The sequence below is a fragment of the Vulpes vulpes genome, chromosome 16 (assembly GCF_048418805.1).
Source record: "Vulpes vulpes isolate BD-2025 chromosome 16, VulVul3, whole genome shotgun sequence".
NCBI classification, from domain to species: domain Eukaryota; kingdom Metazoa; phylum Chordata; class Mammalia; order Carnivora; family Canidae; genus Vulpes; species Vulpes vulpes.
This window is the reverse complement of record NC_132795.1, coordinates 85155355-85180153: the sequence shown is the minus strand read 5'-3', so window position 1 is coordinate 85180153 and position 24799 is coordinate 85155355. Positions and strand designations below refer to the sequence as shown.

Here is a 24799-nt window from a genome sequence, read left to right as displayed (position 1 = left end):
GTTTTCAAAACTGACATGTGTCAGTTTGTGTTCAAAACTGACATGTACAAAACAGACATGTTTTCATGTCTCCTGGATGTAGTGTCTCCGTTAACCCTTTTAGTACTCCTATGACCTGTTGCTCCCCCTTTTTTTCCGAGAGACAGAAAGAGACAGCATGAGCAGGGGAAGGGGCAGAGGTATAGGAAGAGAGAATATCCCAAGCAGACTCATGCCTAGTGCAGGAATCGAGCCACAACTCTAAGATCATTACCTGAACAAAACCAAGAGTCAGACACTTAGACTGAGACACTTAGGCATCCCTGTTATCCCCTTTTGCACAAGTGGAAACAGAATTGCAAAGTAAGGTTACTTGTCATGTGATCTGTACAAAGCAGAGCCAGGCCATAAACTCAGGCAGGCTGACTTGAATTTGCCATGCTACTTCTCTCTAGATCAGCTCTTCTCAGACGGGTTTCTAAGCTTTCCTTTTAAGGAATCTAAGAAATTGTACAAAAGTAATGACTACCATTTAAATATGCCCACCCCCCAGCCATTTATCTGTCATCTCACTAAATGCTACACATATTTCCTAAAGTGTATCCAGAAAACATAATTCTTAAAAATGTAATAGCTGCATGAAATTACCACCACTTGCATATTTTACATCATTTTAAGTCACATTTTTCTTGCTTTGCCCCAAATTACACTTATCTTTTTTCTTCTTCAAATTTTTATTTAAATTCTACCTAGTTAACATATAGTGTAATACTGGTTTTAGGAGTAGAATTTAGTGATTCACATTTATCTTTCTAATACACGGTGTAGGCAGACGTTTGGAATGGCAAAGACCATTCCCAGACTACCTATTAACTAATCCTCTTAGATACCCTTTCACCTTAAATTTTCTTTGGAATAAATCAGTATTACATGTTAGTACCTTCCTTCCCATACTTACTCTAGGTTAAAACTATATTCTTTGAGATCAAGATTTTTTTGTGTGTGACTTTAACATTAGCTTCACATGCCCTTACATAAGCCCAGCAATTGCTTTGACCCATTTTAACCTCTTTTGAGTGTCATCTGCAAGGTGTACTGTCCTTGACAATGAAAGAGACCTCCCTTTTGTCTGTCTAGGCAATCTTTAGCATGAAGCTAAATGCCTTTCAGGTGGAAGAGTTGACCAGATGAAGGAGACAAAGGAAGCTCTTGCTCCTGAGTGACTTTGATTCCTCTTTCTTTTAGAATGGTACATTTCTATACAAGATGACGGACATTTGGACATTTTGATAGGTGCAGTGTGCTTTGAACTGTTGTGTCTAATAATTCTTTCGTCTTGGTTTTTCCTAGCAGAGTGGTATATCTTAGGATGCTGATATGCATATTGTTTGCTTTTCATTTAATGTGGTGAAGCCTTCCTTCTTGTTTTCCCTCCACCTTGCTCTTTAAAATGCATATCACTAACCCGGGTGGGAAGGCAGGCATTAAGTGCAGGAAACTTTTCCTTAACCTCCCCCTCAAAATTCTACGTCCCTTTTCTTTTTCTTTTTACATCCCTTTTCTTTAGTGTACTTCTTTTGTTCAGGGATAAGTAGAATCCTTAAGTAGTTCCACATTTCCATTTATTTACTTTTAATGAGGGCAAGTCACCTTTTCAATACCTATTTATTCATTCAATGAATATGTAAATATCCACAATTGTTTCAGCCTAGTTGTTTACTTCTTATCCAAGGATGACAGAAAGAAAGAACACTATTCCTTTACTCTTTAAGAAAAAGGTAAAAAAAAAAAAAAAAAAAAAAACCTGAGTTTTAAACTTATAAAAAATGTTTATGCACAAATATTATTACTTTAGTGTTATTTCTAAAAAACAAATGAAAAGCATTTAAATGCACAATAATGGGGGAATGGTTAAGTTAAAACTATGGCATATCTATATGGTAGAATATTATTCAGTGATTAAAATGTTTATCAAGAGAAGTATATAGAGTGGGGGATGTTTATGATATAGTGTAAAGTGGAAAATATAGGAGATACTATTGCAATCACAAATATATGTTTTGGAAGAAAAAAGCATGCCCAATTCTAACTGTAGTTATTTCTGGGACAAGGTTGAAAGAACATTGTGTTCTTCTCTCTGTACTTTTCTGTATCTGCAACTTATTACCTTTTTTATAATGAGTTTCATGTCAGATTAAGAAGTTCTTTTTTAAAAATTCAAAGCAAACTCAGGAAGCCATAGGAGACTTGGAAAAATGCTAGATAATAACAGACAGACATTAAACTAAAACTAGAGGCTGAGGCCAAAATCTGGGAGTGGGTTACTAGAATCATCCATATGAGTGCTTGTTCAGTAGTATTTTGATATAAAGTCCACCAGTCCCATTAATTGAGAACTTTAACATTTTAGTGTCCTATATGGAGCCCATGGGATAAGTCCATCAATGTTGACCTGGTAAGACAAAGCCAAAAACCAGAACTCAGGCCAGAGAATCAGGCCTGGATAGATGAGGTGGTATAACAAAGCCAAACTTTCTGGAAATAGAGTACCAGGGGAAAAGTCCAGACTTTGACTAACACAATGGCAGAGGCAAGAGGTGCCAGACATCAAATAAGTAGATGGAAGAGGCAAAAGCTGCTGGAGCAGTTTGGATTCAAACATTTAAAGTGAGATTCAGAAACAAGGATTCAGGTGTTGAGCAGTTCACATTAATCTCCTAAAATGAGATTTAGGTTGGTACCTCAGGTGAAAATCTAAGACATGCCTTTAAACATCTTCAAGGCAGAGCTTAGTGTCAGCAAATCTGTGTTAGCCTTTTCCAAGAAAGGCATTTTTTCCACCAACAGTGTAAGAGGGTTCCCTTTTCTCCGCATCCTCTCCAACATTTGTTGTTTCCTGCCTTGTTAATTTTCCCCATTCTCACTGGTGTGAGGTGGTATCTCATTGTGGTTTTGATTTGTATTCAGATGCAATGAAACGTCGGGACACCTGCACCCCGATGTTTCTATCAGCAATGGCCACAATAGCCAAACTGTGGAAGGAGCCTCGGTGTCCATCGAAAGATGAATGGATAAAGAAGATGTGGTTTATGTATACAATGGAATATTACTCAGCAATTAGAAACGACAAATACCCACCATTTGCTTCAACGTGGATGGAACTGGAGGGTATTATGCTGAGTGAAATAAGTCAGTCGGAGAAGGACAAACAGTGTATGTTCTCATTCATTTGGGGAATATGAATAATAGTGAAAGGGAATATAAAGGAAAGGAGAAGAAATGTTGGGAAATATCAGGAAGGGAGACAGAACATAAAGACTCCTAACTCGGGGAAACGAACTAGGGGTGGTGGAGGGGGAGGAGGGCGGGTGTTGGAGGGGAATGGGTGACGGGCACTGAGGTGGACACTTGACGGGATGAGCACTGGGTGTTTTTCTGTATGTTGGTAAATTGAACACCAATAAAAATTAATTAAAAAAAAAAAAAAGAAAGGCATTTTTTTTAATGCCTAGATGATTTAAATAGTAATGATGAGAGTTAGCACTAAGTGCCTATTATACGCCATACACTGCGGCCTCCTGCTATGCTAGACATTTGATGTGCTTTACAATATTACCTCATTTTATGATATGGGCATTTACATCCCACTTGAAAGAGGAGGAGACTGAACCTCAGAGAAGTGAGAAACAGAGGTCACACAAGTAAAAAGTGATAGAGCAAGGTCTATAACTCAGGTCAATTTGACTCCAAGGCCTGATTACTGATCAATGGCTAATTCTGTGTGACCGTTCATATTTTCTGTGCTTCTTTTTTAAAAAATTTGTTAGTAAAACCAAAAACCCTCTCTACGAGGGATGAGAGTAGCAGATACCATGGATAAGCAAATTGCATCAAGTTCTTTGGTACCTGTTAAAGGAATATTACTAATAAAATTATTATATATTTGAAGGTTATTAAGGGAATAGATCTTACAAGTTCCCACCATAAGAGAAAAAATTCTGTAACTGTGTATGGTGACAGATGCTAACTACACTTCTTATGATCATTTTGTAATATATACAAGCATCAAATCATGATGCTATCCACCTAAAACCAATATAATGCTATATGTCAATTATACCTCAATAAAAATGTACTATTTATGAGAGTTAATTTGGGAAATAAAGAATTCTTAGTACCATTAAAATCACACCATGGGTCAGTAGATGACTCTTCCACATCTGTAGCCAAGGTAAATAGGGAAGAAATGAAAAGTTCCTTTCATTTTCATTTAAAAGGGATGTCTAAGGTAGCTGTAAAAATTAATCTAGATTCACTAAGGATCTAAATGGAGTAAGTAAGGCATTAAACAATTAAGATTTCTAATTAAAATAGAAAATACAACACGTACAGCTCTTTTGTGAATTTTTCTTTAAAAAAAAAAAGATTTTTATTTCTTTATTTGAGAGAGAGCACAGAGGGAGAAGGAGACTCCCTGCTGAGCAAAGAGGATCCTAAGATCATGACTTTAGCCAAAGGCAGTCACTTAATTGACTGAGCCACCCAGGTGCTCCTTGTGTGATTCTTTGGATCACTGAGCTCTACCCCCTATAAACCAAGTATCTAAAGGACACTAATATATAAGCGTTAAAAAAAAATCTTTATAGTGCAGTAAACATTTCTGTGGACTGAAAAAAATCAATTGCACAAAGTTGAACAATGGATAAAAAGAGGAAATACTCCTTTGTTTGCTTCTTAGAGATTAATGTAGAGCTGTTGAATATCAGTTGCAACTTAATAATGTCCTCAGGTGCTTTTTTTTTTTTTTAATTACTCAAGATTTGACATGTTTTCTTCTGTTGAGTGAAAGCTCATTCAATTAGCTGTACAAAAAGCTACAGACACACCTGGGCTTCTTTACTTTAACAGAAGTAACTGTTCACACATCAATGGCATTCTCTCCATCACTCTTTCTAAATCTAGCAGGCCATTCCAAAAGTCACCATGTAGCTTCAGCAAACATCATCCACTTCCTGTTCAAAAAAAAAAAAAAAAAGTGCTTTCAACAGTAATCCCTTTCCCAAGAGATGTTTCAAACATTCTGTGATGAAATTATGCAAAGAAAATAGGAAATAAGTGATTATGTGAATGTCACAAAATAGCAATGGGGAAGTCTCACAGCAGCCCTTGATCACATTGGGAAAAGGTGAAAATTTTAAACATCTGCTCAAAGACCCAAATAAATTTCTGTTTTTTTGTTTTGTTTTGTTTTGTTTTGTTTTTTAAGTGCCAATCTGAAGATTTCATTTTGAAGTTATAGCATTGATATCAAGATAATCCTTTTTATTCTATGAATGTACTTAGAAGAGGGTAGGGCAAGTTTTGATGTCAAATAAATCGAAGTAGAGGATAAATAAAAACCAAGAAATGAAGAATGATGTAATACAAAGCTACTTAGCTCTGCCAGCTGCTTCTGTAACAAACAAGGGATCCCAGCAAGTCAAATGCATGCCCTATTGTATTCCCAGTAGCTTCAGTAACAAGCTATTTGGTGTGGAAGCAAATTTAGGCCCCAGCTCTTGACAGTTTTATAGCCCTTGGTCAAAGTTTTCAACAGGGTTTGGGGCAGGCGTGACTAGGCAGCTAGATTACACATACTGACTTACCACTTGCAGATACACAATATTTACTTTTCAGGGTGAGCCAGTACACCAGCTGACTAATTAGGCCGCAGATTCTTTGCACTTCATGAAAGCTAAGCAAAGACTGAATATAAAAGCCACAGAAATACATGTAGACTGGACTTTTCTTTCATGTGTCCTCATATAATCTCCATAAAAAAAGAATGTCAATGACCAGTAGTCTTCTACATTAGAGCCACTTAGGTGTAAAAAAACACAGAGGGTATCTCTCAAGTGGAAAGTTTAGTTCTGTGGTTTATGGACACCTACATTCAGGGTAAATAGGACCAAACTTCAGAAACAAAGGCAAAGTTTTACATGAAATCTGAATTCCTGGGGTGCCTGGGCGGCTCTGCCAGTTGAGCATTCAACTCTTGGTTTCCATTCAGGTCATGATCTCATGAGTTATGGAATCCAGACCCACATTGGGCTCCATGCTCAGCGAGAAATCGGCTTGAAGATTTCCTCCCTCTGCTCCTCCCCCTACTCTCTGTCTCTCTCAAATAAATAAACGAACCTTTAAAAATATATATATGAATTCCTCTAACCTCCCTGTCATTCAGCCTGTAACTCAATTCTTCCACAGTCAACTGTATAATTTTCAAATCAGTATTTCCTTCAATGAATCCTTTCTTCTAGCCAAAGTGATCTTCTTATGGTACCATGAACATGTGGTATGTATTCCTACCTCTCTGCCTCTAATTAAGCCATTGCCCCCCACTTAGAATGTTATCATTCCTCCTCCCTCTCTCCTAGATCCCACACCTCCATCTACCAACTCAGATGCCAGTTTCCTCTATGATGATTTCTTGGCCAGTGATTTCTCTCTCCTCTGACCTCCCTTAGCATTAACTGTTTATTTATCTATTTAATACTCATACCAGTGCATGACCATCCTCATATAATTATATAATTTTTTTATTTATGTGTGTTTTGCCCTCCCAAACAATTTTCTAGTCACCTGTAGGCTGCTTCTACTCGAGTGGCTGCCATCCTTCAAATTCAACAAACTTACTACCAAGGCCTATAGTCTTCTTATTCTTCTATTACCAGCACCTTTATTTTTACATTTCAGCTAGATTCAAAACCTTAGACTCACTTTTGAGTTTCCTTCCTCTTCTATACTTCCCCTGTTAAACCAGGGCCTGTAAATTCTAGCATTGCTATATCTCTTATAACCAACCACTTGTCTTTCCCATTTCCAATGCCAACACCCTTGCCTTTATTTCCTCACCTGGACTGTTTAAAAAGATTTTCACTGTCTTCTCTGTCTCCAGTTTCTCCATCTTCAATCCAATTCAAACACCTCAATCAGATTAATTTTCCTACATGCAGCTCTGAATCACATTACTATTCTGAGAGAATACCTTCAATGGCATCTTTACCAAATAAAGTATAAATTCCTCAGTCTGGCATGAACTAGGCATAGTGTCAAGGATGCTGTGGTGTGCCATCCACATTCCCCTTCAGTACCAAAGCATTCATTTCCCTAGATGCTAGCAGTGCTGGCTTCTGACAGGTCATAATTTAATTCTTCCCCAGAAATTGCCATTGACCAAAAGAAACTATTTGGCCCAAGGTGTGTTTCTCTCCAAAGCCAGACCATGTTTAATAACTGATTACTATGGGAATACAAAGGCCCAACTTCCTTGTCTCGATTCAGGACAATTTTGTATAGTTATGCTTCTACATGCCATGTGGGATTAGCTGAGGGCCCTGTTGGAACTTCATTTCAACTCAACTTGTTCCTCTACCTTTCCCTAACTCCTTCACAAGGGTTGACCCTACAAGCATTTCCCAATAAACTTCCTGCACTGGAATCTTTATTTCAGAATTTATGTTCAAGGAACCCAACCTAAGACACCTAGCGATCTCTCTTTTATATCTTTCACACCTGTCTTTTCTATATCCTACATTACAGTCAAACTGAGTGATCTGCCATTCCTTCAATCACCAATACCTAATACCTAACACATCACCACTTATTCATCCAAAAAATATCTACTAAATATCTAAAATATTTCAGATTCTATAAGAGGTATTGACTGATGTTAAGAGATATAGGCAAGTAAACAAGCCATTAGAATCAGTGTGAACAGTGATTTCCCAGCTGAGACCACAGAAACAGCAAGAAAGAAGAATGTGATAGATAGGAAACAGTATACACAAGGTCTGAGAGATTAAAAAGAAAAAAAAACTCACCTGGTGAGTCAGTGAACTGCAAGTGCACTTCAAAATGGCTGAAGCTCAGGGAGCTTGAGTGGTGGTGACAAGAGAAGAGGCAAGAGAGGCCAGCCAGACCAGGACAAAAAAAGCAAGTAGCCTTATTTAAGAACCTGGATACCATCCTTATGGCAAATAGAAGCTATTAAAGGGCTTCAAGGGTAAAAAAAAATCACAATGACCATATTTGTGCCTTAGAAAGATGTATCTGGCAACACTGTACAGAAAGAATTAGCTGGGGGAGAAATTAAACGTAGATGCTACATCAGTCATCCGAGCAAAAGATGATGGTGAGCAAAAGATGATGGTGAGCAAAAGATGATGGTGAGCAAAAAAGGAGGTGGCAGTGGAGATGGAGAGCCCTGGGCAGATTCAGGAAATATTAATAAATTACAATATAAAGGGTATGATGGTTAATCATATAGAGAGTAATAGGGAGGAATCAAGAATTTACCATGTTTCTGACTTAAATGGCTGGATGTACATTATCCACTGAGATAGGAAACACTGAAGGAAGCAGAAGTGGGGATAAAGATGGTGAGCTCGGAACTACCCATGCTAGACATAAGGTATTTGACTAAAAGTTGGATATGTGGGTGTGCATAGCAGATATATAGGTCTGACCTTTAAGAGAGAAATCTGGCTAGAGGCACAGGCCTGGTATCGTGAGCATCTCTGCCGTTATAGAGGTGAGACTGAAAAGAGCAATTGGAATAGCAGGAGAAAATCCAGTAAAATATGGTGTCACAGAAGCCAAGAGAACCCTTCAAGATGAAGCAAGTGGTCAAAGGCATCAAATATTAGTCACACCAAATAAAATAAAGACCAAAAACAGTGTCCACTGATTAGAAACATCTCTGTGCCTTTGCTCAAACTATTCCAACAACCAAAGAGCATAGAAATGTTTTCCATTTTTTGAGGATCAGCTCGAATTGCCTCACATTTGCATAGTAATTTACTGAACTTCATCACATGTTACCTCATTTATTGACTAAGATTTTAAGAGTTAAAACTATCTTTTATGTATCTTGACTTCTTCCTCATTAAAATGTGGTTGCTGTAGGTTCAGGAAAGGAGTCAAACTTGCAGAGAAATTTTCATTGCAGAGAACCTATGGATGGGATGAGCTGGTCCATGGGTCGGAACCATTGCTTGTCCCTATTGGGAAAATGGAACAGTGAAGCCCTTGTCCATGTAGGACGAGTCATGAAGATATGCCCTTGAATGTTAGAAAGGAAGATGAGACAGTCTTCACCCTTATACTCAAACTTAGTGAACGAAATGATGATGACAAAGCCATCCTACGTTCTCACTGTGATGTTAACCTCTTGGACCATTTTAAAGCTAGATCTGGAGGAAAACGCCCACATCTAGACCCCGACTGACACTCACCCCAGAGAGAGGCCACCAGTAACCACTGATAAGCAGGCATTCATCCTCTGACTGTTTTTTATGGAGTGTAAACATCTAAAAACAGAAAGCTTATTTGAATAGGTACAACTGCCAACTTCACTTACCCCTTCATATTTAATGAGCCTATTTTGTTTTATGGGTGCTTCAAAATTGCTGACAGAGAAGAGCAGCTATGAATGGAAAACATGAAGCAACTTGCTGAGCCCTCATTGTGAGCTGGATGGCTTGCCTCATCGTGCCCTCACAGACCAACATTTCCATGATTCCCTTAATTCTCTTCAAATGAAAGAGAAGAATTCTTACTCTCCTCCACAGTGTTAACATGAAAGAGTATTTTTTTTACATGAAAGAGTATTTCAAGGCAGCCTGAGGGAGATGCAGGCACCAACATAGTAACAGTTCAAGTAGTAATAAGTGGTACATTTTTTGGAGACATTCAGCCCAGACTTCCAAAGTTCGCTGCACAGCTACAGGGCCAGGCATCAATCTGCCCTTCCCCTATGGCTACCTAAGCAACATTCCTCTTAGGTTCTCAAGAGGCCCTGGCATTTAGAACATTAGCAAATATTGACTCAACGCCCAGAAGAGTAGCTTGAAAATGGTGGGTCCTTGATGGTGGTGACACTCAACAACTGTAACAAATAGTCCTTTAAGCCACAGATTTTTATAAATGGAGAGAAGACAGAGTAGTAAAGATGAAAGTTAAAGATTAAAAATTTCCAGCAGCTTCTATATGGAATATGTTACCTAAAGAAACCGGCTCAGGCAGACAGCCTGTCCTTTGCTGTCCTGCCCACTACAACCTTGTGGTGTACTCAATAAACTTCTACCTCTTAAAAAGAAAAAAAAAGAAAGAAAGAAAGAAGAAGAAGAAAAAGAAAAGAAAGAAAGAAAGAGAAAGAAAGAAAGAAAGAAAGAAAGAAAGAAAGAAAGAAAGAAAGAAAGAAAGAAGAAAGAAAAAGAAAAAAAGAAACTTCAGCACAGTAAGAGGCTAGTAAATACCTATTAACATTAAGCACTGATGGGACGCCTGGGTGGCTCAGTGGTTGAGCGTCTGCCTTCGGCCCAGGGCGTGATCCCAGAATCCTGGGTTAAAGTCCCACATCAGGCTTCCTGCATGGAGCTTGCTTCTCCCTCTGCCTGTGTCTCTGCCTCTGTCTCTCTCTCTCTCTCATGAATAAATAAATAAAATCTTAAAAGAAAAAAAAGCACCGAAGGATTTAGGTGATACTCTCTTAACGTCATCATTTTGTCATTTAGCACTGCTTCCATATTAATATTCATACAATATCTTTTTTTTTCATACCATATCTTATACTGTGGTTTCCACTGACAAACCTGAGTGGGTTAAAAACAGATGATATACTCTACCTTGGCCCATCTTATAAGTGTCCAAGGATGTAAAGCATAATTAAAATGATGTGTAAGGAGAGCACTTCAGACAAGAGGAAGAGTATTACAGACCTGAAGCTTAGGAAGGAAATTGTGGAAGTAGTCCACAGCCTGCATTTAACATGGCTGAAAAAAAATTTTTAAACAAGCCAAGACATGAGAAAGTGCTTTACCAAGGTCAAATAGTTCTAAATACCTTCTCATAATTAGTTTTACTGTCTGTATGTTCCTGCTGTTTTAATACCTGCAATATTAGATTCCTTTCGCAATATAATAGTATGCTATTTTTTTAATCTTAGTGACTGACCACACACATACACACGCACACACACACACACACACACACACAGAGGCCACAGCTTCTGAAACTCTTTCATGAAGATCATTTAAACATAGAAAATGATTTAGGTAGCAAAGAACATTCTCCAAACACTAACTATATATTAAATTCAGAAGAAGGATATTTGTAATAAGTGAGAAAATTCTCTCCCGTAACTAGTAATAATAACAACAACAGCAACAGGTAAGATTTTTAGATGCATTGATTTAATAATAATAACAAATAGAATTTTTTAAGATTTTATTTATTTATTCATGAGAGACAGAAAGAGAGAGGCAGAGAGAGAAGCAGGCTCCATGCAGGGAGCCCGATGTGGTTCTCGATCTCAGGACTCCAGGATCATGCCCTGGGCTGAAGGCAAGCGCTAAACTGCTAAGCCACCCAGGCTGCCCACCCCCTTTTTTTTAAAACAAGTAGAATTTTTTAGATGCAGTAACATATCTAAACTTGACAACAGTCGTAGGACTATTATGATCCCCATTCTAGAAGTGAAGAAGCCAGGGATGGAAGAGTTTAAGTCATTTTCACAATTGTTCACAAGTCCTATAGCTAATAACTAAGAAAGCAAGAATTTCTAAGCCTAAACCGTCAGGGTCCAGAGCCTCCCCTCTTAACCATTATGCGACTGACTAGGTTTAACATACACAATCATAAACATAAATATACACATGCATTAAACTGATTTGCAAATGATTGCCCAGAGCTTAAAAAAAGTTTCATTCTATATACAAAATTTAGATTTTTTTTAAAGATTTTTATTTATTAATTTGATAGAGAGAGAAAATGAGCAGGGAGGAGAGGCAGCGAGAGAGGGAGAAGCAGACTCCCCACTAAGAAAGGATCTCAGCATGGGGCTCCATCCCAGGACCCTAAGATTAGGACCTCAGCTAAAGGCAGATGTTTAACAGACTGAGCTACTCAGGTGGCCCTAAGTTTTTCTTCTTTTTATAGTGTGTCTTGGAACTGTTGATCTAAAACAGTAGAATAATTCAACACTTACAATTCTGATGCTGCCTTTTCCACATTTCATCAGATAACTTTTATAACAAATTAATGTAAGATGCATCCAGTTTAAGAACTGGAAGCTATTCACTTATTTTAACATTTTTCAAGAACTTTAATTTTTTCTCTAGAAGATTGCTCTTTTTTAAAATAAAGATTTTATGTATTTATTCATAAGAAACACAGAAAGAGAGAGAGAGAGAGAGAGAGAGAGAGAGAGAGAGAGACACGGGCAGAGGGAGAAGCAGGCTCCATGCAGGAAGCCCGATGTGGGACTCGATCCCAGGACTCTAGGATCACACTCTGGGCCAAAGGCAGACACTCAACCGCTGAGCCACCCAGGCATCCCAAAGATTGCTCTTTTTGATGAAACATTTATCATCTGTACTTTTTGGTCTTCATTCATCACTTTTTCTGGTTAGTTCTCATAACTTATCAGTAGAAATTATACTTGGTTTGGGAACAACCTAGGAAGATTATAAATGGGGTATTTTCCTTTAAGGGTAAATGAAAAATTCCAAAAATTATGACACATTTTACCAGTGGGGAATTAACTATAACTTCAGGTGAGCACTTTTTGAAATAGAATCTGACTTTTTAATGGTCAAGATAAGCAATGGCTTCTTATATTTTTAAGCTGTTCAGAATTTTCTAAACTGTCAAATTATAAATCATTGTCATAAATTACAAATTAAATTCACTATCAACTTACAAAAAATGTAATCAAGTAATTATAATTGAGTAAAACTTAAGTGACTGCAAATGAACTAAATAATCAGCAACCATCCCAAACAAGTATCCGTATTATTTACAACCAGAAATAAAAGGATTATTTATTGACTAAATGTGAAAGATCAACCTTTTCTTAGCTCTTCCTTTCCAAGTAGCATATGGACCCCAACAGTTTTTCACTTATCTTCCAAATAAGATAAAGTAAAAATTTTATTTGAAAAGGATGAAAACTAAGCATACCTATGATGAACAGGATCTCATGTTAAATACTGATAATATATCCCTAAAAATGCAAAAACAGTCCAAAATAATTTTATCCATTTTTTTATTTTATCATTTTTACTCTGTGCTGTCTTGACTACATTTTTACGGAGAAAGATATACCAAAGTAATTTAACTAAAGGGGTTAAAGATTTATGTACTGAAAATAACAGAACATCAATGAAGGACATCAAACAAGACACAAACAAATGGAAAGACATCCTGTGTTCATGAATTAGAAAACTTAATGTTGTTAAAATATGTATGCTACCCAAAGTGAGCTACAGATTCAGTGCAATCCCTATCAAAGTCTATAAGACATTTTTTACAGAAATAGGAAAAAACAATTCTACAATTCATATGGAACCATAAAAGACCATAAATAGCCAAATAAATCCTGAGAAAGAAGAACAAAGCTGGAAACATTGCATTTTCTGATTATATTTCTTCAAAATATATTATGAAGCTACAGTATTCAAAACACAACGGATGGCTATATAGACCAAAAAAACAGAATAGAGCCCAGACATAAATTCACACACATATAGCCAATTGATCTTTGACAAGGGTGCCAAGAATACACAATGTGAAAAGGATAGTATCTTCAACAAATGGTGTTAAGAAAACTGGATATCCATATGCAAACTGGACCATATCAGCTTAAACATAAGACCTAAAACTGTAAAACTCCCCAAAGGAAACATAAAGGAATAGCTTCATGGCATTGGTATTGGCAATTATCTCATGAATATAACACCAAAAATATAGGCAACAAAAACAAAAATAAACAAGTAAGACTCACTACATCAAACTAAAGCCTTCTGCACAGCAAAAGAGATAATCAACAAACTGAAAAGGCAACGTACGGAATGGAAGAAAATATTTGCAAAACATGTATCTGATAAGGGATTAATCTCCAAAATAAAGAACTCCTACAACTCAATAACAACAACAACAAAAAAACCTAATAATTTGATTTCAAAAAAGGGCTAAGGACTTGAGTTAAAATTTCTTCAAAGAAGGCATACATATGGCCAACAGGTGTATGAAAAAATGTTTATCATCATTAATCATCAGGGAAATGCAAATCAAAACCATAATGAAATATCACCTTATACCTGTCAGAATCACTATTATGAAAAAAGAAACAAGCAAACAAAAGAAGTGTTGGAGAGGATACATAAAAATTGGAACTTTTTAACACCCTTGGTGTGAATGCAAAATAGTGCAGCTGCTACAAAAAATACAATGGAGGTTCCTCAAAAAATCAAAAATATTTAAAAATTTTTTAATCAAAAATAGAACTACCATATGATTCAGCAATGCCACTTCTGAGTTTACATCCAAAAAAATTAAAATTAGGATCTCAAAGAGGTATTAGCCCTCCCATATTTATTGCAGCACTATTCGCAATAGCTAAGAAGTAGAAACAACCTCTTTATTTGCCATTGACAAATAAATGGATTATTTTAAATGTTGTATACAATGGAATACTATTCAGTCTTAAGAAAAAAAAAGAAATTCTGTAATATTTGACAATATAGATGGACCTTGAGGATATGGTGCTAAGCGATATAAGCCAAACACAAAAAGACAAATACTACATGATTCTACTTATATGAGATATATAAATGAGTCAAATTCATGAAATCAAAGCCAGGAATGATGGTTACCAGGGGGTAGAGAAAGGGAGAATAGGTTATTAATCAGCAAACATAAAATTTCAGTTAAGTAAGATGAATAAGCTCTAGATATGTGCTGTACAATATCGTGTCTATATTCAACAATAATGTACACTTAAACTTTATTAAGTATATACATCTTTTGTTAAGTGTCCTGGCCACAATGAAATTTTTTTTAAAAAGAAAACATACCTCAGTTTTAAATATTTGAGGTCTAATAATTTGTAGGATGCTTACTATAACATATAGATAAATATCTTTGACATGTAGGTCTGATCAGCTCTCCCCATAAAGCATCATCCTACCCCCAAAGCATTTCAATGACTTCCCACTGTTTTTAGAATTAGAGACCAAATCATCTATAACATGGCCTTTGAGCCTCTGAATGATCTGGCCCCTGCTGCCCATCCTTGTGTTGTCCCCCCTTCACCGCTGTTACCCCCCCTCACTCTACTCCCACCGCACTAGCCCCCTCTCTGTCCCTCCTGTCACAGTATTCTGGCACTGACCCTAAGGAACTGCTCACTCCACTCTCGAACAACCTTCTCTTCTTCCTTTAGGCCTTTTCCCATCTCACAAATATGTCAAACCCACCTATTTTATGCTCCAATAGTTCCATATCCTCCCTTTTGTTTTTTAGCATGTATTACTGACACCATTTTAAGTATATTTGTGTGATTATGTGATTACTGCCTGTCTCCACCGCCCCCTGCAACCCTGCCCAGACTCTATACTTCATGAAAGTGGGAACTTTATGTCTGGCTTTACTCACCATGGTTCACCACTGAGTAACAGTACACCTGGAAAAGAGTAGGTGAACTATGAAACAAATATTATTTTGCCTCAACAAAATAAATAGATTTGAATTTACTCTCGCCTCTTGTGACATAGAACTTTGCAGTCTTCCTTTTTAGTAACTCTCATATTGAGCAAGTTTCCATACAGGCAGCGGCTTTTTTGCCACAGAGATCTCAACACAGGAATCCAAAGGAGGGCATGGAATGCTACCTGTATCAATGACCTCCAGTTCTCCTGAGAGGATTTAAAATTACCAACAGATTGGAAGAATCAAAGTGTACCAGAGAAAGACCTGTTAACTGCATTAGGAGTTTATCCTTCTACAGTTAGTCTGCCTTGTGAGTTAATCCCTTTCAGATAATATAAGGATTTCGGACTATCTAACAATATTGTGATTTATTTATTTTTTTTATTTTATTATTATTATTATTATTTTGCCTCTCTAAAAAGAGGCAAATTTTTTGTGGCTTGGAATTTTTTTTGTCTGTTTATTTTTTAGCTTAGCAGAACTTAACTTCAAACTATCATTTTAAGTTAGAGAAGTTAAATGCACAAAAGGAGTGTACCTGATACATCAATCCCATGAGTATCTCTTCATGGAATAATGGCATCATAAGAGTGAAATGGGCCTAAGATCCTAACACATCCCCTTTCATGCTTGCAACTCCGAGTCATTCCATGCCTCTCACTGGTGTGTTCCCTGGAGCCAGGGCAATCTGTTCCACATAGTGTAAGGGGATTTGGAGCAGAATTTCATGAAATTTCTGTGATGAAAGAGCAAAGAAAGTTGTGTCTCTCCACAAAGATCTAGAGAAGTAGGAAGGGGTGGTACAGAAAATGGAGGACATGTGGGAATAGGAGTTGGGGAATGAATAACAGGAAAAGGAAGAACTAGAGAAAATAGTGAAAATGAAAAAACAATAAAAACCCAATTCTGGAAACATGCACAAATTGAGATAGCCCAGGATATGAGTCAGATGAGGCTTGCAAAAAAAAAAAAAAAAAAAAGAAAGAAAGAAAGAAAGAAAGAAAAGAAAAAGAAAAAGAAAGACAACCAAAACCAAAGAAAAATAAGAAAAATTAGAATGGCTTTGCTGTTTTTGTTAGTTATTGTTCTCTTACAAACAGAAGCTTATAGTTACTAATCAAGGCAAAAATTAGAGTTGTTATACTGTATGTCTGGGGCTAAGTTTTTTGAGGTACAGTAGTACAAGGGTATATGCAAATCAGATAAAAAGATTCAAGAAGCAAAATAGAGCATACCTTACATTTGTTTTCAAAGAAACCACATTGGGCAACTAAGTATATTCCTTCCACAATACTTAATTTTCCCTTCTCTTCACCAGCTTCCTCACAGTGCGTTTACCCACACACCTTGATGTTAGTGGCACATAAATCAAAACTTTCATAAAAGTCAGAAATAAAAAATATATGAGCACAGGAGGTTCCTGATATTGGCAAGACTCCAACCCACATATAGTCCTGGGCCTGCTCCACTAACATTTAGAAACCAGTTTGTTCTTGGTTCAGTAATGGGGAGGGTGCTACTAGCCTCAGTTTATATGTACTCATGTACTCCTGTAAGGAGCAAGAGGTCTCCAACAGATTACTTCAGAATGGTCATATGAGATACTGCGGCAAGGTGTATAAAGTCTTCCACCAATTTGCAACCAGGCAGTGATTGAAGTATCAGAATATTTGGAAAATCTGGCTCAATATATCTGTGACCAACAGCAGTGTAAGGAAAGCATGTATCATTGCATGGGTGTGACATCTGTAGTAGGAAAACCATCTCTTAGCACAAGAAACTTGTATACTATACAGGACACTCTGCACCTGAGAAAGACCTAATGCTCATCAACAATAAAGCAAATAAAAGTTAACTCCAAAAAATAAATTAAAACTCTTTGATAGGGACAAGCTCCAGGTCATATAGACTCATCTTAGCCGAAAAAAATGTCAAAAAGGAGGCACAGTAACTCCCTTTCTGCCAAAGACTAACTCCCTGGGAGGGGCTCCCAGAGCAGTCTTCAAGTCTGTTGACTTGTTTTTTCAAGCCCTTAATGTAACTTGCAGCTACGTTGGTTTGTTTTGTTGTTGTGACATGGTCTCCATAGATGTGCATTGAAATTGTGCCCAGCTGCACTGAAGCCAAGAACCATGCAATCTGGAGGTTGTGCAAGCAAGATTACAAGGCTCCAAGGTATCCAGTGCCTGGGCTGCTCATCTCTTCCGCTTACCTCGAAGCTTGGCTTGTCCAGCTGGGGCAACGAACGCTGCATTGGGACCAGATTCAAATGCTTTAAGATAGTGACTACATTTGCAGAGAAGAAATAGAGCCTTATCTTGACATAAGGGCTTTATTTGCATGTCTAGGGAATGGTCAGTAACCACCAGGACCTGTTTAAGTGCCTGATTATTTTTAGTTACCCCTTTTATTTCTGTATGTAGCCCAGTTTGGCCATTTGTACTCCTCTCAGGAGTCTATTACACTCATGTTTTTCTTCATCTCCTGTCCCTCTCAAGAAATAACTTGATCAGGGATGCCTGAGTGGCTCAGTGGTTGAGCATCTGTCTTTGGCTCAGGTCATGATCCTGGGGTCCTGGGATCAAGCCCCACTTCAGGATCCCCGAGGGGAGCCTGCTTCTCCCTCTACCTATGTTTCTGCCTCTCTCTCTCTCTCTGTGTGTGTGTCTCTCGTGAATAAATAAATAAAATCTTGGGGGAAAAAAAGAAAAGAAATAACTTGATCAGTTCATTCACATGAGACTTAGTAAATAAAAAATACAGGACATCCAGTTAAATTTGAATTTTGGATAAACCACAAATACTTTTCTAGTATAATTATATCCTGTACAACATTTGGAACCTACTTATACTAAAATTATACTTACACCAAAATTATCCATTGTTTATTTGAAATTCAAATTTAACTGGTTGTCCTGTTTTTTTTTTTTAATCTACCACCTCTATGCTAAAGAGTAAGTGACTTGTGATATCTTTACTTCTCTGAAGGTTATTGACTTAATATATTAACTTTGGGTCAAAGTCCCAGAGCTTAAACCAGTTAATAATTAGGATATTTTTAGCAACAAACTAGAAGAAAGATATAAGACATATGGTAAGCAATCACTTATTATGCCTAGCCATGAAGAGTTGTCTTTTTTGAAACTGGAAAAGATCATAATTCAGAGACAGAAAGCATAGCTTGATTTTTTTTTTAATTTTTATTTATTTATGATAGTCCCAGAGAGAGAGAGAGAGGCAGAGACACAGGCAGAGGGAGAAGCAGGCTCCATGCACCGGGAGCCCGACGTGGGACTCAATCCCGGGTCTCCAGGATTGTGCCCTGGGCCAAAGGCAGGCACCAAACCGCTGCGCCACCCAGGGATCCCGCATAGCTTGATTCTTAAGGCTACTTAAGGCTATTTGATTTAGTTCAAATCAGACAATATGATTATTTATGTTAATTGGTGCTCTACTCTTCTATGATTTCAAAGCTATAAGCCTCTCCCCCAAAATATCTATTCCTATGGGATATAGGAATAGAATATAGGAATATAGAATATAGGAATAGAATATAGGAATATTCCTATTCCTTGTGTAGCTAGAGATATAAGTGGTGTTCATTGGGTATTCTAGGCCTCAGTTCACACTCCATCCACAAAAACTTTTTACATGTCATGTCTATTGACAAAACCAAGTATGAAATATATACTCAAGTCCTCAGGAAACCTATAATTAGGGTCAGGAAAAAAAGACGACTTGTGAAAAGAATGGTAATCAGAGCAAATAGGGAGGAGAAAGGAGTAAAAGAAAAAGGCAAATTAACTTGATCTAAAAAAATGTAAATAAGGAGTGAAGAGGACACCTGAGCCCACCCAATTACCTAGACTAGGTGGTTGCCTGGTGGTGTGAGTTAAGGATCTCTAAGAAGAACCCTAGAGATGAGCTCATTTAACATCTACTCCGACTTCCTTCGGGAATGCCCTACTGTGTATTACAAAGGCTGGTAAACTAAAAACTGCTTTCTGCTTTTTTCCATGACTTCCTTGTAACTAGAGTTCTGGGTAAAAGGTTGACTCTATAATCAGATTCACTTTCAGAACATGAATGGAAACTTAGTGAAACAAGAGAGAGACTGGACATGAAGCATCATTCTGCTCCTGCAGATGGAGTGTTAACTCCCCAGTGAAGCAGAAATGGCTTTCGACCACAGCGTCTCCATTTGATGGGCAGCATCCAGATCAAGGCAAGCACAGCGGTTCCTCTGATGGCTCAGTTGTGGTACGGCTTTGGGATTCATTTCTGGAAGCCCATCAGCCTAGAGTCTGTTTCTTCAGCCCGCAGACCAGTTCTGTAGAACACTGAATACCCTGTCATTAACACATTTCAGTTTAAACTAGCTAGAGTGGGATCTGTTCTCTGCAACTGAACACTAACTGATACAAGCTGCTGCTCCAAAAATATCTTTTTCACTAGCCTAACGGTTCTCAACTGGTGATAATTCTGTCCCCTGCCTAGAGGATACGTGGCAATGTTTGGAGACATTTTGGTTATAACAACTAGAAGGCATAGATACTATTGGCACCTAGTGGTTAGAGGTCAGAGATGCTGCTAAACATCCAGCAATGCGCAGGGCAGACACCTGCAACAAAGACCTATCTAGTCCAAAATGTCACTAATGCTGAGATTGAGAAACCCTTCTCTAGCTCAGAATCCCATTTGAAAATCTGTCATTAAAAAGACAATATCTGGGGCTCCTGGGTGGTTCAGTCAGTCAAGCATCTGACTCTTGGTTTTCACTCAGGTCATGATCTCATGGTCCTGGGATGGAGCCCCACGTTGGGTTCTTAGCTTAGGAAGAATCTCCTTGAGAGAGAATCTCTCTCCCTCTCTCCCTCTCCTGTACCCCTCCCAGAGAGCTTATGCTCTCTCTCTCTGTCTCTAAAATAAATAAATAAAATCTTTTTTTAAAGGCAACGTTTGCAATGTTTAAAAAGTACCTTTTTCACAGTTCAAATAGCCCTCAAAAAATTATAAGTAAACTTTTACTCTCATACAACATAGTATTAAAAACAATATTCTCTTTATTCTATTATTTTCACATTTTAGTATTTCTGAAAGTATGTCATACCCTAAAATTAAGCTGTCCTTTTAATGTGGTGATATTTTTTCTTGTTCTTTTTTCTTTTAATAAAAAAGCTGTTAACAAATCTATGATATATGTCAGAACTTAACATGTTACTTCTATTGACAAAGCCATGTATGAAATATACACTCTTTAAGTCTTTAGAAAACCTAAGTTAGGGTCATGGAAAAAGAAGACTTGTGAAAAGAATGGTAAAGAGAAAATAGAAAGGAGAATGGAGTAAAAGAAATAAGAAAATTAACTCGATCTAAAAAATGTGTACACAAAGTGAAAAGGATATCTGGGCTGACCCCAATTATCTAGAATAGGTGGTTGCCTAGTGGAGTTCTTGCCTAGTTCCTGAAATCAAGGAACTAAGGATAATGTAAGCAGGCAACCTTCCTGAGGGCAAGTTTGCCAAATTGACATAGAGGAGAAATGCTGACAGTGGGCAAGGGGTACTGTAGTCTCAACCTCAAGCTGCACAGTAGAATCACCACAGTGCTTTCATTGGTTTGGGTGTAAGGCCCAGACATTAGTGTTTTTTCAATGCTGTTTGCAACCAGAGTCAAGAACCACTAATGTAGGGGCATTTCAGTGGCTCAGTCGGTTAAGTGTCTAACTCTTGGTTTTGGTTTATGTCATGATATCAGGATTGTGAGATCAAGCACTGCATTGGGCTCCATGCTCAGTGGGGAGTCTGCTTTAGATTCTCTCTCTCTCTTTCTGCCCTCTCCCTGCTCATGGGTTCTCTCTCTCTCTCTCTCTCCAAAATAGATAAATAAAATCTTTTTTAAAAAAAGAACCACTAACTAAAAGCATCTTGAAAAATTTGGACCCCTAAATATGGAGAAAAGGGAGGGAAAGGGGTGCCACTGTGAAAAAAGATGAACAAAAGTGATGGCACATAACCAGATACATCACAGAACTTTACTGGTTTTTCTTTTAAGATTTATTTATTTATTAATGAGAGACACAGAGAGAGAAGCAGAGACACAGGCAGAAGGAGAAGCAGGCTCCATGCAAGGAGCCCCACGTGGGACTCGATCCAGGGTCTCCAGGATCAGGCCCTGGGCTGAAGGTGGCACTAAACTGCTGAGCCACCCGGGCTGCCCGAAACTTACTGTTCTGCCCAGGACTAGACCTAGCTACTATTGCTAGGCAATTTGCTAACACCTTAGGCCTATAGATCTTTAGTAACTTCCACAAGCTCTCTGCCCGCCCCACCCCCACCACCACCAAAAAAAATCACAACTGGAGAATTTAACTAATAATAGATCCTGACAAGAAAAAGTTCACAGTTCAAATAGCCCTCAAAAAATTATAAGTAAACTTTTACTCTCATACAATATAGTATTAAAAACAATATTCTCTTTATTCTATTATTTTCACATTTTAATATTTCTGAAAGTATGTCATACCCTAAAATTAAGCTGTCCTTTTAATGTGGTGATATTTTTTCTTGTTCTTTTTTCTTTCAATAAAAAAGCTGTTAACAAATCTATGGTATATGTCAGAACTTAACATGTTACTTCTATTGACAAAGCCATGTATGAAATATACATGAATATTCTTAGTTACTCCAAATTTAGCACATATTCAGAAGCAAAATGTATCGTATAAATACATTTTCTTTACCTTGTAAACATCTCATTCTCCTACAAAGTCTAGCTCCCATATTGAATGAAGAGGTGCTCAGTAAAGATTGGCTAAAGTGAATTAAATCCACTCCCTAAAAGTGCTACTGACTGAAAATACATGGAGAAAAGATATAAGACCCTTTAAAAAGGAGAGCAACACTTCAAGAGCAAATAGTAAGGAAAGACAAAGGAATTAGCTCATTCCAACTAGTTCCTTCCTCCACTAGTGAGAAGAGTTCTACACTGGTCCAAATAAATGTTGCTTCTGAAATTTGCTACCACGGCCAGCCTAACATCCCTACTATTTCTTTGCTAACTTTTCAAAGTCAAAATAGACACAATAAATTCTACTGTATCCCCAATTGCCTCAAGACACAGAGTATAGACTTGGAAAGCCAGATATTGGATAAGATCCGGAAGCCATGCCATTACATCCAAAGGGTGTGTTTAGGTGACATGTACTGATATTGTAGAGGGATTAGTTTCAAGCAGTAGAGTCTGAAAACCTCATCTATCTTTTTAGAAACAATCACTCTCATCATTCCAGCAGAGTCAGTTTTTCCTTGCTTTACATTTATTTATTCAGAGACTTCTAAATATATGCCGGTCTGTTGAAACAGCCTCTGGGCCCAAGTACAATAAAAACATTAATTAAAATACATGGTTAGAAACACCCAGCAGTGAGCCTGGAACAGCATCAAATGAGCTCTGCCATTTACATGTCAGTCATAGAAGATAAAGCCACCTCAAGGTGACCTGTACCAACCGCCACCACCCTCCTCCCTGCTTCCCTATAGATACCTGACCAGCTGATGTTGAAGTGGGTGCTCTTTGCCGATAGATGGCCACATCCAATTATTGCATTTCTCTACTAACCCCTGATTTGGCACAGTCTCTACCAGCTTCTCCTTTCATTCTGCAATGAGCTAATGAGAAATTCACAGAATTCTCAAATTTGGCAGAGATCTGGGCATGGGAACCTTACATAACTGTTGGGCTTTGGCAGGGCAGGACCTGAAGAGCTGAGTGCCCTCTTCAGAAATGCGCCCCGCATTTTGTGGGCAGTGGAACTCTCTCCCTGAGACCTTCAGTCCATCCTTGGTTGTGACTGTGAGCACTCCTGAATGAAGAAGCAGCAGCCGAAATAACACAGAATACACAATATAAGAGGCAAAAGGACTACCATGCGGGGGTAGCATGGATTTCAGACAGTCTATACTATCAAATTTGGGGAGGACCCATCTACAAAATGGGTTCTAAACCTTCACTCCTATGTGACATAGAAGATTCCCTAAATTCTAAATTTGTTTACACAGCTATTAGGTATGAAAGTTTTGAATCTAACACAGGCCTATTAAGAAGATCTTGCTAAAATAAGTCAACCAGAGAAAGACAATTATCATATGGTTTCACTCATATGTGGAATATAAGAAACAGCACAGAGGATTATAGGAGAGGGGAGGGAAAACTGAATGGGAAGTCATGGGAGAGGGAGACAAACCATGAGAAACTCTGAACTATAGGAAACGAATTGAGAGTTGCTCCAGGGGAGGGGGGTGATGGGGTAATTGAGTAGTGGGCATTAAGGAGGGCAGGTGATGTATGAGCACTGGGTGTTATATGCAACTGATGAATTATTGAACTTTATATCTGAAACTAATGATGTACTATATGTTGGCTAATTGAATTTATTTTTTTATTTTTTTTTTAAGATTTTATTTATTTATTTATTTATTTATTTATTTATTTATTCATGAGAGACACAGAGAGAGAGGCAGAGACACAGACAGAGGGAGAAACAGGCTCCATGAGGGGAACCCGACATGGGACTCGATTCCAGGTCTCCAGGATCACACCCTGGGCCAAAGGCAGCGCTAAACCGCTGAGCCACCCGGGCTGCCCGGATAATTGAATTTAAATTTAAAAAAGATCTTGCTTCTGTATGCAGACATGTTCTGTCAAGGGTACATATCCAGTGAGGGATGTCATGAATGGGCAATACAACTTTCTTTAAAACTTCTACCCTTTTCTCAAAGGTTTGCAAGTAAAATAAAAGCAAAAGATCTTGGCTTACTTCTTTTATGTATGATTTTCCCACAAATCTCTCATCTTAGAAAAACAAGAAAAGAAATTTGAAAGAAAACAATAGAAGGTCAATGCTAGGTAAGAATAGTATTTTAAAAGTGACAAGAACATATTTGTTGTTCCACTGTATTCTGTATTATTCATTTCTCTTTTTTTTCTTTAATGACAAACGTGTCCATATCTTTTTACAAAGAGGTTACCACCAAAGAAGATAAAAATGCCTTTTATCATGCATCTGGTCCAAATTATATCTCTGGAACCCCTTTTTCAATTAGCCATGGTGTTTTTCACAATTTTGCAATTTCATCATGTACCGCCTGCTACTATATTCTGAAGTGCCAGGCTGGTACCTAAAAGGAAAAATAACATTTTCCTTCACTTTTAACCCACATTCTGACTTCTCATGCTGAATTCAATCCCTAGCTAATTAGTTCAAGAGCAAGCAACTTTAACCAAGATT

The 24799-nt window shown here is 37.7% G+C and overlaps 1 long non-coding RNA gene across 1 annotated transcript in view; it reads right to left on the bottom strand.

Annotated features, from left to right (window-relative positions):
* Positions 1–23142, bottom strand: part of LOC112915346 (uncharacterized) — a 301012-nt gene extending 277870 nt beyond the window's left edge. Inside the window, exon 1 of the long non-coding RNA XR_011997836.1 lies at positions 23056–23142. This is a non-coding gene — a long non-coding RNA (uncharacterized lncRNA). The remainder of the gene's footprint in view (positions 1–23055) is intronic.
* Between the last annotated feature and the right edge of the window lie 1657 nt (positions 23143–24799).